The sequence below is a fragment of the Mauremys reevesii genome, linkage group 8, assembly GCF_016161935.1.
Source record: "Mauremys reevesii isolate NIE-2019 linkage group 8, ASM1616193v1, whole genome shotgun sequence".
Lineage (NCBI taxonomy): Eukaryota > Metazoa > Chordata > Testudines > Geoemydidae > Mauremys > Mauremys reevesii.
Genome location: NC_052630.1, coordinates 78362409 through 78378862, shown reverse-complemented (window position 1 = coordinate 78378862; position 16454 = coordinate 78362409). Strand labels below are relative to the sequence as shown.

The 16454-nt window shown below is 44.9% G+C and overlaps 1 long non-coding RNA gene across 3 annotated transcripts in view; it reads right to left on the bottom strand.

The window, feature by feature from the left end:
• Positions 1–16454, bottom strand: part of LOC120370678 — a 55144-nt gene that overhangs the window by 22519 nt on the left and 16171 nt on the right. The window contains exons 4-5 of one of the 3 annotated variants that reach the window (XR_005583876.1): positions 4944–5105; positions 2330–2427 (exon numbers count right to left, since the gene is read on the bottom strand). This is a non-coding gene — a long non-coding RNA (uncharacterized LOC120370678). Of the gene's footprint in view, positions 1–2329; positions 2428–4943; positions 5106–11332; positions 11422–16454 lie in introns of those variants that run through there. The other 2 variants (XR_005583875.1, XR_005583877.1) reach the window with 2 other exon arrangements.

The window sequence follows — 16454 nt, the reverse complement described above, 5'->3', positions numbered from 1 at the left end:
TGCATTGGTAAACCCACTCCACTTAGCATAACACACAGCAGCATGGGATGGTTATTTTCACACTGTGGAATCCCCAATTTCTTTGTTATTGGGGCAGGAAGGAAAAAAAAGGGCTGTTACCTTAATTATGTGAATGAGGAACTATGAGACTGCTTTATGACAGAAATGACTCAACCTACATTAAATAGTACTTGCTAGACAAGGGACATGGGTTCCAAAACCCAGTGAAGGGAGAGAGGCTGGGGACTGGTGTGTGTACCTGATGGTATGGGCCCCTTTTGAGGGCCTGGAACACCAATTGCACATCCTCCTCTCTCCACTGTTAAAGAGCAGAGCTAATTTTGAATCCTTTAGGAGTCCATCTGGAGGCTGCTGACCTGAATTCACGTTGGCCCAAGGTGGCACTGGGGCTCCTCTACTACAAGCTGAAATCACTAAAAGAGCTAAGCTTACTGAGCTGAGCTCACTGAGTGGGGGAGCCTGAAGATCGATTGCTAAGCAGCTGGCAGAGCGGAGCAGTCTGCAGCACGTTGGCACAGCCCGTGGAACAGTGAGCAGTGTAGAGCGGTTCGCATGGATGGCTGATGTGGTTCACAGGTTGGCTGGAGGAGTGGCACAGCTGGTGGAGTGGAGCCAGTCGTGGTGAAGGCTACAGCAGAACTCCACGGAGAAGCGGGGCAGTCGGCCCTGGCCCACGTAAGGTGTCCCTTAACACCCTGCGTGTGCCCGCCCCCCATTTCCACCCAGGCTGGGGGGGGTAAAACTCTGCAGATAAACTTTTGAACTCTGGGGTGGCACTGATCAGAGACAGGGACTCTTGGGTTGTTGGACTTTGGGGTGATTGGACTTAAGACCATAAGGGGGAAAGGACAGTGCCAAATGTACTTGGAGGTGGGTTTTTTGCTTATGGTTTGTGTATAGTCCTGTTTGTGGTGTCTCTCCAACGTGATGCCGCATTGTTTCCCTCCTTTATTAAAAGGATTTTGCTACACTCGGACTCTGTGCTTGCGAGTGGGGAAGTATTGCCTCCTAGAGGCGCCCAGGGGGGTGGTAGGTAATTGTCCCAGGTCACTGGGTCGGGGCTCGAGCCGGTTTTGCATTGTGTTATTGAAACGGAACCCCTGGATACTGAACCCGGCCCTTGTTGCTGCCAACTCAGAGGGGCAGAAGGGTTACATAACTAAAACCCAGCTCTTAGCATAACTACTTCTAATAAACTTCCTGCTAATACAGCAAATCCTTAATACAGCAAGCCTGATTACCCAATTAGGTATGTTCACCTAGTATGTTTCAAACTAATAAGCAACACAGCAAGATAAGTCATACCCCTCTGATAATATCATTGCTCTAATTGAAACAGCAAATGCAGGGGAAGCAAAGAAAGGTCATAGGTCAACAATAGAAATTCTCACTCTCTCTCTGTGGCCCAATAAATAACCTAGGTGAGTGCCCTAACCACTGGTCTATTGAGTATTGTGGTTGGGGGAGGTAAGAGTGAAGGACATGATATAGGGTTGCCAACTTTCTAATTGCACAAAACCAAACACCCTTGCTCCACCCCCTTCCCCAAGGCCCTGCCCCACCCTTCTCAGAGGCTCCACCCCAGCTCACTCCATCCCCATTCCCTCTGTCACTCGCTCTCCCCCACCCTCACTCACTCATTTTCACTGGGCAGGAGGTTAGGGAGCAGGAGGGAGTGAGGGCATTGGTTGGGGGTGCAGGCTCTGGGTTGGGGCCAGGAATGAAGGGTTTGGGGTGCAGGAGGGGACTCCGAGCTGCAGGTGGGGCCGAGGGGTTTGGAGAGTATGATGGGGCTCTGGGCTGAGGAAGGAGGTTGATTTGGGGTGTCAGCTCTGGGAGGGAGTTTGGGTGCAGGAGAGGGTTCCAACCTGGGGCAGGAAGTTCAAGGTGCAGGCTCCAGGAGGGAGCTTGGGTGCGGCGGGGCAGGGGGTCAGGGCTGGGGTTTGGGAGGGATTTCAGGGTGTGGACTCTGGGCAGTGCTCACCTCGGCTGGCTCTCCAGAAGCAGCAACATGTCCCTCGGCTCCTAGGCAGAGGCATGGTCAGGCGGCTCTGCATGCTTCCTCTGCCTGCAGGCAGTGCCCCCCGCAGCTCCCACTGGCCGTGGTTCCCAGGCAATGGGAGCTGTGGAGCCAGCACTCGGGGTGGGGTGGGGGCAGCGCACAGAGCCCCCATAGCCGTCCCTCCACTTAGGAGCAGAGGGACATGTCACCACGTCCGGGGAGCTGCACGGAGCCAGGTAGGGAGCCTGCCAGCCCCCCACCAAACTTTTAACAGCCCAGTCAGGGGTGCTGACCTGAGCCGCAAGGGTCCCTGTTTGACCTGTCATTCCAGTCGAAAACTGATCAGCTCTGGTGATAACCAGCTGTCATCACCTCTACCACCTCATCCTCCATTTTGTGAATGCCTGCAATCAAACAGTTTTTATTTCAGATTGAAAAATCATTTCAGTCAACCCAAAAAACAAAACAAAAAATTGCTTTTTGTTTTGTTGCGAAAACTGAATGCACGTGTGTGTTTCAGATTGATCTGTGACCGGCAGCCTGCCCAAATCCTACAGAAATTCAATGGGAAAAAGGTTTCTAAGGGCTTGGCTACACTTGTGAGTTAGAGTGTATTAAAGCAGCCCCGGGCTCCCTAGCTCACTACCCATCCACACTGGCAAGGCACGTAGAGCGCTCCTGGTACTCCACCTCAGCGAGAAGATTAACACTTGGTGTGCATTGGCTGAAACGCCCGGCCGTCAGTGTGAACGAGATGCTGCATTACTGCGCTCTGATCAGCCTCCGGAAACGTCCCATAATCCCCTTAAGTCAAGTGGCCACTCTTGTCATTGTTTTGGAATCACTGCAGGCATGCCAATATGCCCTTTGAAAGCTCCATTTCTGACATCCGGCATGCTTATCTGCTTCGAGACAAAGCAACCATTACTGTGGAATGCTGTGTGTGAGAGAGAGAGAGAAGCGAGGGGGAGGGGGTCTGTTGCTGTCTGAACTTACAAGACAGCATGCTGACATGCTCTCAGCCCCCCAAAACCCACTCTCTCTCCCCCCACATACACACAACACATTCCCTGTCACACTCCACCCCATCCCCCTCATTTGAAAAGCACATTGCAGCCACTTGCATGCTGGGATAGCTATGACAATGCACTGCTCTCTGTGGCTGTTGCAAGAGCTGCTAATGTGGCCATGCTAGTGTGCTTGCAGCGGTCAGTGTGGACAGATTGCAGCGCTTTCCATACTGCGCTCTCCGAAGGCTGGTTTAACTCAAAGTGCTCTACATCTGCAAGTGTAGCCATGTCCTTAATCCCTTGAACACTCTTGACATTCTAACTCGGCATGCCTGAAAATATAATTATAAATTTGACTTTTAACTCTGACTCCATATTTTCAAACATGCCATACACCTATTATTTCCCTAGTGATGTGAGCATATAACAGGGGTGTCCAAACTGTGGCTCCTGAGCCACATGTGGTTTTTTTACCATGTGGCTTGCAGAGCCCCCCTTCCCCCATTCTCCACCTACCAGACTGGGTGGGGCAGCTCAGGACCCCTGCCTTGCAGCAGGGTAGTGTGGTAGGGGCTTCTGCCCACTGGGGAGCAGGTCTTGAGGCTTCATCCCCATGGGACACACCTGCTGGGGCTTAGGGCTTCAGCAGGAGCGGGGCTGAAGCCCCAAACCCCGTCATGTGCCTCCTGTGGGGCTTAAGCCCCGAGTCCCAGCAGGTGCACCCCGGCTCTCGAACGTCTGAAGATTGTCCTATGTGGCTCAGAGGGTCAGTAAGTTTGGCCACGCCTGGTACACAATACGTATTTAATAACTAAAATGTCATGGCATAATGTCTAGGAAGGACACACGATGTGTCTCATGCACAGATTCATATCAGAGGCAGGTATTGTGGGCTATGACAGCTACAATATAGTTTGAAAGGTTGATGAGGCAGACTGGTATTTCCAGCTCTTAGTAGAATAGTGGATATCACAGTGTTTTTAAGCGTATATGGAGAATAAGCAAAGGGAGGTCATTGACTCTCACGGTCAGCTGGTCGGGGGTTGAGGTGGGTGAGGATTTGAGAGTGTGGCCCACATCTGATGTGTGGAAGTGGACTGTAAATCTATATTTGGAGTATAGTTGGTAAAGATTTGTGTTCTGTACTGGGTATGCAAAAAAGGTATGGCAGTTGGATGAAAGGATGAATAATGAAAGATAGATATGGAAATGGGGGTCAGCATTAAGAGCATTTAGGGAGGCAGTGTGTGCTAGGATATAGAGCACTGACTCAGACTCAGGAAACATGAGTGCTATCCCTGGCTCTGCCACTGATTTGCTGGGTGACCTTGGGCACATCACACTCTATGCCTCAGGTTCACCATGTGTAAAATGGGGATAACAACACTGACTTGATTCATAAAGTGCTTTGAGATCTACTGATGCTAAACCTAGAGACTATATTATTAGTATGGAAGATGTCAATGTCTAGACTTTCAACTTATTTAAAAATGTAACTAAGAATTTTCTGTCCTTCTAGCTTTTACAATTATATATTACATATTTAAAGAGCTTGAAAGAGTACGTGTTTGCCCTAATTCATTGATATAAACTCTTAATAAGCCTTTTTGTTTGGGAATTTCCTATTTTTTTTCCTTTAAATCACAATGAAAAAAATGCTGGTACCCTTGCTGGTACATGCTAGAGGCTATACGGCACACTAAATTTTGGGAGATGAAACTGGGAACCTGATTTTTCAAATCCTAATATCTCCCAAATACCTCAGACAAGTCAAAAAAAATGGTCAATTAAAAAAATTCTCCTGTTAAAAGGTACCCTTTTCCCATGAGAAAATTTGTTTGGGACATTTCAGGTGGGAAGGTAAAAAAAAATCAGTCTCAATACTGAAAGCTGCTAACAGATTTATCTACCTGTTCAGGTATTGCTGCCATTCCGTAACAGTCTTGTCGCTAAGGCTCTGATCCCATCTCTTCTCTGAGTCTGATCCCAAGCCCACAGAAGTCAATCAGAGTCTCTTCATTGACTTTAATGGCCTCTGACTCAGGACTTATCTTCCTGCATCACTTTCCACCCTGTTGTACAAGAGACCATGTAAACAAAGCAGCAAAGCCAATAAGCAATAGCAGTGTATATTCTGGTAAAATTTTGTATTCATAGAAACTAGCACTCCATACTGTAAAAATAAAATTGTACTATTGTCTACATGTGTGATGTTTTTCAATGAAAATAGAAGTCTGGTGTTTATCAGCTTTCCAGTTTTAACAAATAGGAATGCCATTTATTTATTATAATTTGAAAGACAAAATACAGTATCTACCCACTTTCTCTTTGATAAACTCAGTCCAATGAATCAAATGCACAATACATATCACAAACAATACATAAAAGATCCAATAAAAGATCAGAGACACTGCATGCATAATTTGGTCTATCGATGCAGCCCTGCTAGTTGTAAGTAAATACAAGAGACTATGTGTGTTGCTATGAAGACCTACATAGTATAAATTCTTTTATAAAATGGATCATTATTGATACATCACCATAGGGGTTCAGGGCTCCTTACATACAGGATTAGTTATTACCTCTCCAATACTCAGTGTCTACTAGTAACTACATACTGGACACAGTAAGGTACAGGTTTATATTTATAATTTATGTACATATTTACAACGGTTTGCTCTGGAAATGTCATTGTGCTGTGAACTGAATACTGAACTGGGAACCAGAAACTTCTCAGTTCTAATCTGGGCTCTGATACCTGATTCCTCTGTAGCCTTGAGCAAACCATTTGATCTCTGCTTCCACATGTCATTTGTAAAATGGCCATCTGACTGCTTACCTACAGAGAGGTGTTGTGATGCACCTGACTCTTCTCTCAGTCAAGAGAAGTTTTACAAGTTTGTAAAATGTTTTGCAGTTGAGTATTGGTTTTATTACATTGCAATCCCATCTGAGGGGTGGAAAGTAAAATAGTTTCTAAAATTCCAATAGTTGTCAATTATTTTCTATTAACATTGGGTCTGATATGGCAAACACTATCCAGCATAGTGGTTTTTACTGAGTATTGTTCCTTGGACTACTGGCGTATGTAGGATCACTCCCAAACATATTTTTAGCAGTGAGGGTAATTAACAATTGGAACAATTCACCAAGGGCTCTCTGTGGTGGATTCCCCATCACTGGCAGTTTTAAAATCAAGATTGAATTTTTTTCTAAAAGACATACTCTACTTCAAACAGGAATTAGTTCAGAGAAGTTCTGTGACCTGTGTTATGCAGGAGGATCAAACTAGAGATGATCACAATAGTCCCTTCTAGCCTTAGTCTGTGAATCAAGGAACACTGGCCCCAGTGACACCAGTTTCAGTACCCCTTTCATTTCCTTCTCTCACAAACTTCTCTCCCCTTCTTCCTTGGTGTCCCTGTTGCTTAGGGTACGTCCAGACTACCCACCATATCAGTGGGTAGCAATCAATTTTTCGGGGATCGCTATATCACATCTCATCTAGACGCGATATAGCGATCCCCGAACGCGCTCCCGTCGACTCCGGAACTCTACCGCAGCGAGCGGCGGTAGCGGAGTCGACACAGGGAGCCGCGGATGCCGATCCCGTGCCATGAGGACCCAAGGTAAATCGATCCAAGATACTTCGACTTCAGCTACACTATTCACGTAGCTGAAGTTGTGTAACTTAGATCGATACCCCCCCCCAGTGTAGACCAGCCCTTAGTATACCCTTCACAAACGGTTCCCCTAAGTCATCTCCCATGTCCCATCCACTTAAAAAAACACCACCTCATTTCTGCATGAAGTGAAGATGGAGGAAACGTATTTTAAAATAAAAAAGTATGAATAGAGTCAACGTGCCTATGTGCCTCAGAGAGCTACCATGTGATCTTTGTATTGTCATCTTTGTTTTTGCTTTCTCCTTCCTCACTCCTTTATTGTGGTTTGGTCTGACCCTTATTTGTGTCCTGTCACATTTAGATTCTAAGCTCTCAGGACAGGGACCATGTCTTTATTTGGGCCCCAAACCAGCAAACGCTTATATATGCTTAGCTTTAGTCATGAGAATACTCAATTCACTTCAGGGAAAATACTCACATGTTTAAAATTAAGCAAGTGAATAAGTGTTTGGTGAAGGGCCTAGCACATAACTGGGCAGCTGAAAATAAAAACATGATTAATTTTCTTCCATTTTTATTGCTTTCCACACTATATAATTGGAGCCACATTAGACATTTTATTTTAAATTATGTTCTTAAAAGAATGTTGTTTTCTGCTGGAGTAAAAATCAAAACTCATTTCTCTTCTATTTTGGTGTAGTTGTAAAAACTACATGTATTATGAATGTGTAATAAGGTGTATTATGAAAGCTGAGCATCATTTTAAAAAAATATTTTACTTATTTACAGAAGTGAAGGAAACATTTGCTTTAGCACTATCCCAACTGAAAAAAATACTGGTTTATAGAACAACAAAAATCTTCTGTAAGATATTAGAATCCTGTGCAATTTCATATTTGACTTTAAAACAAAAAGTTTCCCTAGCCTGTTTTCACCAAACTAAGCTGATGAAGGGGGTGGAGGAAAATCACTTGCATTCATCATTAAATGTACAGGAAAATGGCTGGTACCCCTGAGTGTGTTACTAAAGAAAACACATACTTAGCATCAGCCCTTTTGGTACTGTCATTGTATTCCTCAATACACAGCACATTGACTTTTCGTTCTTACTATTCTTTCGATGTAGAGTTTAAGTTTCACTGTGGCTCTAATTCTATGCACTGGAAAGGAAGTCAAAAGATTTCAGACACTGTTTAAATATCCAATCCTGTAGAAGTCAGAATGATGTGGCCCTATATTTGGGCAATAAGGACCATGTTATCAGCTGACAAACACAGCAATGAATCTATATAGTTTTACACCAGCTGAGGATGTGTCCTATTGGGTGAAACCCTACCATGGCCTGATGGTTTCTCAGCCCAGAGGGACAGTAGATTGAATTTTGAATCATCCTCTGGATCCCTTTTGCATTTAGGTGTTGCAGATCTGCTGGTCATACAGTCATACTCACTTTACACATAGTCTCTTTTTAATAAGCTACTTCCAGATCTGGGGGTGCACTTATAATATGTGCATCCCAAATGTCTTATTCTAGTTGCCAAAATCAGAAAGGGACCTTTATGTCTATTCCTCTTCCTCACTGAATACACTGACATCATCATCCTGGGACTATCCCATGCTGAAGTCCAGGTATAATTTGTGTCAAAGTGGCACCAATATAATTTTGCCCCCCACCTCTCTCCATCCCCTCATCCCCCAAAAAATAGTGTCCTGAAAGAGGTGTTGGAGTCAAGGGCCCCAGTTAGCTATCCCTTGGGAAGGCTCTCTCCCTACTGCAGGTGCTGCAACATCACTTTGCCTATAGAAGAATATAGGAGATATGAACAACAGACTTCTTTGTCATGTACCAAATAAATAATCAACAAAACCCAAACACAATCTGCCCATAAAAACCTAGAAATTTTTCACAAACTGCTCTTTCACTGCACAAACATAAAGTGAACAAAACAAAGGAGCTGGAATGAGGTGAGTCATTTACTTCTCCAAGCTGTGGACAGAAGGAAACAAGATTGTTGCACTCCACTTGCTCATATTCCTTATCTGGTTTGATTCTCATGTGCCTATTCTATCTGAGCATAATTTCTAATGGTAAGTATGTGATACACACTTAATCTTTCTCACTTAGGCCCAGACCCACCTGTCCTCTGATACTTGAGAAAGGGGGCTCTGGAGAGGATCTCTTCAAGGATCCCCTCGTGTCCTCTCTGGAAGATGGCATTGACCTTCCCCCCTTATGGAGTCTTCCTGGGGACCTGGGGATTACAGTGGACAAGAAGCTGGATATGATTCAACAGTGTGTCCTTATTGCCAAGAAGGCTAATGGCATATTGGGCTGAATTAGTAGGAGCATAGCCAACAGATCAAGGGAAGTGATTATTCCTCTCTATTCAGCCCTGGTGAGGCCACATCTGGTGTACTGCATCCTGTTTTGGGTCCCATACTATAGAAAGGATGTGGACAAATTGGAGAGAGTCCAGCGGAAGGCAACAAAAAATTATTAGGGGACTGGAGCACATGACTTATGAGGAGAGGCTGAGGGAACTGGGCTAATTTAGTCTGCAGAAAAGAAGAGTGGGGGGGGATTGGATAGCAGCCTTCAACTACCTGAAATGGGGGGGGTCCAAAAAGGATGGAGCTATGCTGTTCTCAGTGGTGGCAGATGACAGAACAAGAAGCAATGGTCTCAAATTGCGGTGGGGGAGGTCTAGGTTGGATATTAGTGAAACACTATTTCACTAGGAGGGTGGTGAAGCACTGGAATGGGTTACCGAGGGAGGTGGTGGAATCTCCATCCTTAGAGGTTTTTCAGGCCCAGCTTGATAAAGTCCTGGCTGGGATGATTTAGTTGGGGTTGGTCCTGCTTTGAGCAGGGAGCTGGACTAGATGACCTCCTGAGGTCCAAACCTTCTGAGGTCCAAACCTAATCTTCTATGATTCCCAAACCTAGCAGATCCCTAGAATCTGCAGGAGGCCAGGGCCACCCAAGATGTTGTATTTGCTGCCGCACCAGCTATGAGCTGTTGAGAGTCTTCATGGGTCCCCACCTCATCAGCACCTGGGGGTCCAGAAGTGGTTCTGCCGTAAGATACAATACACTGCCTATTGTATTATCTGCTCTCCCTAGTCATCTTCCCCAGGCTTAAGGCTGGTCTTCACTACCGGGGAGATCAACGCTGCTGCAATCGATGCAGCGAGTGTCCATTTAGTGGGTCTAGGGAAGACCCGCTAAATCAATGACAGAGTACTCTCCGGTCAACCCCAGTACTCCAGTTCTCCGAGAAGAGTAAGAGAAGTTGACTGGAGAGCATCTCCGTCGACGCAGAGCAGTGAAGACAAAGTGGTAAGTTGATCTAAGCTATGTCGACTCCAGCTACGTTATTCATGTAGCTGGAGTAGCATAACTTAGGTCGACTTACCCCAGTAGTGAAGACAAGCTCTTAGTTTCAGCCAGTTGCTTTTGGGACAGCTGGTAGGAGCTACTGCTCAAAGTTAGAGGGAGCTGTGCTCCCCCTCCTCTGCAAGCAGCAGAACAGTGCCCTTCTTTATGGCTTGGGAGAGTCCTGCTCTCCAGAGCCCCCTATTCTCCCTGATTGATGAAATGGTCTCTTTCTTGGCCACACAACTCATTTTTAGGAATTGTACAAAGGACCTGGTGTGTGATTTGTTCCATTTGGATCATGGAAGCCTCTAGAGAAGCCCTGAAGTACTGAAATCAGGATCTGTTGCCATTTCTTCAAGAGATACGACAGGAGCTTTTCTCCCAAAGATTAAAGCATGAAAATGCCTTTTCCTGGCACACCCATAAGTGTCCAGAGGTCTGCACGGAGGAGTAACAAATGGGAGCTTTTCTTGTAAATGGAAAATGCAAGAGTTTTAAAAGTACAGTTAGACACTTAAACCTCTCATTTTAGCACTTTACAATTCATTCATCTTACAAAACTTTGCCTTTTATAATCTATACCTGGTCTGAGTACCAAGGCCTGCTTATTCCATTTAGTAACATGAACTTTTACATTACAAATACAGATTATGAATAGTCATTTGAGCACAGTTCAGATGCCTCTATAAAGCTAGCAAGAGAAAATTACATTTCCTTCTTTTATAAAATGCAGTTTTCATAACTCCAAACAGCATATAGCCCCTCAATACAGGCCTACCAGGAGGCCTCAAATCCACAGGCTGTGACCTCTCAGGCTGTTTTCCAATGACTCATTTTTAATTTTAAAGAACCATTGTCTCTAGATAGTAAATTAACAACAGCCTATAGTGCATACACACAGTCATCCATCTGCTTAAGGCTCTTGTCATATGATACCAGTCTTGTATCTATAGACTTCATCTGGTATTCAAAAGCTATCAACCCTGCCTCCAAGATAGCCCACCTTCTGGCTCCAGGCTAGAAAAGTGACTCTCCATTTCCAGTTCTAATGAATGCATAGCTAACAGCAGTTTTTCCATTAAGGATCTGGTGTCCTTAGAAAACATAGATAATGCTGGAATTACTAGGATCCAGAATTCTAAGGGAGGTATGGGATGGAAGTAACTGAATTTCACCTGCAAGACAGTGATCCTAAAGCAGCCTAACCACTTCTACTCACTCCACTCATCAGCTCAAACAACATGAAACACACTTACCTTCTGCTTGTAATGTTTAGACATTATTTTTGATACAACTGCACTCTATTGGATGAAGTATGTTCAGGCTCCTTTAAGTTTTTATTATCAAGTAACATTGATTAAGCTCCTTTCTTACTGAAGGATCCTAGAAGTGGTTTAATAAGATATACACATTATACAAAAATAATTTCATCCAGCACTGAAAGACAGCCACCTCTGGGGTACCATGTAGCAGCTGTTTCATAGTTGCTATGTATTCTATTTAATGCTAATTATTTAATAAGCTAATTTGTATATTAGAAAATTATTTCTATATAATTATACATTTCAGCTTTAAACTAATTGTGAGATTTTAACCAGTGTGGTGAATGAAGTCCTCTTGTTTATACAGGGCAGTAGCAGAGCAAGCTTCACACATTCATTGTCCTACCAGAAGTCTCATCTGGGAGGATGGGAACTTTCTCTAGGGATAGTAGAATAGTTAAGTCTTTGGGGTCCATGGAGGTCTTGGCCTCTCTGCTGAGTGTGCCAGTAAGTGCAAAGCATGGTGGTAGGTTTCTGATGTGGGAACTGGAGCTCAGACCCACCAAACTCATGTCACATATGAGCTACCAAACATTCATTACATGATTACAGCACTCAGTTCCCTATTGATCTGGCCTGGATGCTAACTAGTGGCCTACAGTTCCCCAGTAAATGCTTACCCTCACCCCAATACACACCACACACACACACACACACTCCTACATAAGACTGCAAAGTCAAGCACCTATAAAATGGGAAATGCCAGGATTAGTTATTTGTGCAACCTCAATTCAGCCCCCTTGTATCTATGCATTGTTATCTCTCATTACACAATCACATACTGTCCACCACTCGCCCGACCCCCCCCCCCCCCAATTTGGGTAGTCATCAAGATTTGAATCCAGGTGTGACATTCTGCACTCCAGTCCAGAGCACTCCCATATTTACCATGGTGATGTAATTATGATATGTTTTGTACAAAGTATGCGTTGTGAAGTGTCATTCTAAAAGTCTTGATCTGTTAAACACTAATATCTCATTGGATTGTATGTGCTGTCACTGTATATGAAGTTATGAAGTTTTGCTATGTATGTGTTACTGAAAGATGTTGTGGTTTGAAACACGCACAACTAGCCTTTCAGGTACAACAATGAAGAAGCTAAACAGTGCTAATAGCCCATCAACAAAGACAATGGACCATGGAAAAGGCCTGTCCTCACCTGGGAATGCTTCAGCCAATCTATGAATAATGGCTGCTATGACTCAGCAAGGAACAAAAGGGCATGTGACCAGCCCACATGACACTGAACTCCATTTTGGTACCTGTACTTTTCCACAACTGGGCTGGGAACCTGGTTTGGAACAAAGGTGTTCCCACCATATAGAAAAACTATATAAGGGGGAAGTGACATAGTGACTAGGACTCACTCCCCTACAAGACAATACCTGGAAACACCGGCGAAACAAAGACTGAACTAGGGAAGGGGGGTCCCAAGTGGGAAAGAAGAAAGCCCTGCCTGTGTAAGGAAGCTAAAACCTGCTTGAATCATCAGTCCGGGTGAGATGTTGCTGATTCAAATCCTATCTAGTGAGACTTAGATTATGATTTTGTTTAATTTCCTTGGTAACCTGCTTTGTTCTGTTTGCTATCACTTATAATCACAAATCTATCTTTCTGTAGTTAATAAACCTCTTTTATATTAACCAGTGTGTCACTGAGTGAAGTGTTAGGGAATCTTAGCTCTGTTAACAAAGGCATGTGCATATCTTCCCCACATCAAGGGGGGAGCGGACTATTTAATGAGCTTTCACCATATAGACCCCTGTTCAGTGCAAGACAATATAATTCTGGGTTTATACTCCAGTAGGGGTGCAAGACTGGGGAGCTGGGAAATTGGCTGGTGCCTTTATTGTTGGTCCATGAGTGGCTTAGGTAAATCACTCAGGTGACTCAGTTGGGTGTGTGACGCCACTTGCTGTCAAGTTGGGTGATAACGGGGCCTGGAGAGGCTGGCTGGGTATCATCATCAGAGCAATGTGAGAAAGGCCAACCCAGCTGAATTGTTAGGGGGCACAGCAGTTCCAACAGCTCCCAGACTGCACTCCAGGGGTACAACCCGTAACACCAGGACTTTCCCATTCACTGCCATTTGAGTTAAAGGTGCAACTGGCAGGTATAAACTAGCACAATTTCAGCAGGTGGGTGGACAGTGGGAACCTGGGGATTGTTATAGGTGTGGGAAAGCCTTCCCCATACTTTCCTTCCCCTCATCACTCTTCCTCATTCTGCTCCCATCTTTTTTCAGTCCCAGCCCCTTCTGCCCCCATTCCTCAGTTCCTGTCAATTGTTGCTGTTGAGGCCTTCTCCTGCTCATGGGGCTCTACGCTGGCAGGCTGCCACAGTAGCTTCCATCAGCTGATAGGAGGAACCGCAGCTCTTGCCCACAGGTTAGCTGGATGTGTGAGGATTCAGCTAAGCTCTTGGAATGTGGGACAGGGTTCCTATATGAGCGAGTATGACCAGGGCCGCCCAGAGGATTCCAGGGGCCTGGGGTCTTCGGCAGCGGGGGGCCCTTCCATTCCGGGACATGCCGCCGAAGTGCCCCGAAGACCCGCGGCGGGGGCCCTCCCACCGCCAAATTACCGCCGAAGCGGGACCCGCCGCCGAAGTTCAGCCCGGTCTTTGGCGGTAATTCGGCGGCGGGGAGCCCCCACCGCGGGTCTTCGGGGCACTTTGGCGGCGGGTCCTGGAATGGAAGGGCCCCCCGCCACCGAATTACCGCCAAAGACCGAGCTGCACGTCGGCGGCGGGTCCCGCTTCGGCGGTAATTCGCCAGTGGGGGGGTCCTTCCGCCCCGGAGTGGAAGGACCCCCCGCTGGCTAAGACCAGGAGCGGAAGAAGCTCCTGGGACCGGCCCCACAAGAGTTTTACGGGCCCCCCGGAGCGAGTGAAGGACCCCGCTCCAGGGGCCCCAAAAAATTCTCGTTGGGGCCCCTGTGGGGCCCGGGGCCTGGGGCAAATTGCCCCTTCCCCCCCCCCCGGGCAACCCTGAGTATGACACAAGATGCATGACACTTTGCGGATCTGCTGTTTCACAGCTTACAGCAATGCAATAGTTTAGGACAGAAAGCCTGGGCATCATTATGGGCTGGGGGTGACTCATTCTCCCACTTTTCTCCTGGGAGTAGAATTCAGCAGTCTTTGCCTTCCATACCCCAGCTTTGGGTACCCAACTCTAGGATACATATGTATTAAAAATCTTCTTTGCAGTGGCGCTGGAAGTAGGGGTCCTGCCAGACCGCCAGCTTGAATACAAACAGTTTGGGGTTTGGTCTGCCCTGTTTTTTGATAGTCTGCCATGAGGCTGGCACTCTGAAACATGAGTCACTCCAGACAACATGACAACTCCCATTCCTATGCCCTTGCAACTGGACCATGATGCTCACAGTAGTTATGAAAGCTACAAAAACTGAATTGAAATGGGAAGCCTGCTACTCCGGTTACACCAATTTTAAACTGGTGCAACTCCACTGACATCTGGAGTATTACTGCTAATTTATACTTATGAATATAAGAGGAGAATGAAGTATGATATATTTAAGATTTGTAAAAGGTCAAGAAAAAATAAGGGCAAAAGATATACATACAACAAATTAACTAACCTGCATAATATACTGTATTTGAGATCATTTATCAGTCCTGTATGTACAATTTAATGCAGTACTATGTGACTCTCCGACCCCACAATGGGTGAAACTCATGACGGTGCCTCTAGGCAGACGTACATTATGTGTGTGTTTAACTATTAGAATTGTTAATCCTTATATTTAAGACAAAGGTATCACCCCTCAATCACAAACAGGCCTGGCTACTCAAACACAGCAGCAGTATGTGCAAGCACTTTTAGTTTCTAGTTGAAGGGGAAAGGCTGACATTACAAAAAAGTGTTTGGAGGGATTTTTTTTTAAAGGTTCTGTACACCACCACCTGTCTCATCAGCAGGACCACTCTAAGGGATGGGCCTCTAGGCACCTCAGTCCCAAGATTCTCCATGCCTCATTCTTCATCCACGCTACTAGTAATGTACCATCACTGGCACAGTTACACCTGAACACTCTGGTGCTGCCAAACACCTGGCTTGATTTTCCACTGTCCAAATGAAAAATAAGCATAATCTGCTTTTTGAGGATACAGCAAATGAGGGAGTTCATGACAAATTGTGTTGGTTTATGCAGAATAGTGATAATAAGATACAAATGAGAATTTTTTGCTTAATGAATAATACCAATCACGTTTCAACAAATGCTGTGCCCTTCTAATTAAAGAGAATGCATAAAATCAGCTTAATTTATTTGTGACGAGTTATACATAGTTTAAATATTTACTACAGATTTACTCTAACATTTGAGAAGATTTTAAACATTTCTTGCCATAAAAGCAGACCTATTCATGTAGAGCAGGTTGAAATTCTAACTTCTGCACTCCCGTTCGTCATGCAGCATGTGATGCATACCCTTGGTTTTCACGATACAAGAGAAAGGATATTGTTGATTTACATGCTAATTCTCCAACTGTTACTAATTTTCTTGATTCCTGCTTCCAAAGTTGCACTTCCAACATTCATCACTGTAGTACACTAGAGGGGCTGAGCATCTTTCTCAATAAATTACAGGAACTATGACTAATTATAGTGATATTAACTATGCAAAGTAATGTGTAACTTAAAATGGATACGTTTATCATTTCAAATTATGCTTTTGACTCTTGATGGCCTAATCCATGGCTGCTTTTCTTCCTACCCCAAATACAGACTATAAGCTGCGCTATATTTTCTAAAATATTGTTTTACAGATTTAGGGACTCCCCAAACTTGATAAATGGGTTATTTCCATTTATCTCCGATAAAATGCACAGTGCAATAGAGGGCAGGTCTAGTAAAAGGGCACCAAATCCTGATTGCTTTAGTAAAGCAGGGTGGATTTGGCTTCAGTGGGGCTACTTGCATGAGTTTGGCTCATATACTGTACGTCCTTCTGATGTTACGTGGGAAATAATGGGTCTGCCTATCAACTGTGTAGTTCATATTGTCACAATGGAGAACATTCAAAGCAAAGCTTCCAAGGTATTTTTTAATAGAATGCAGATTATGTCCA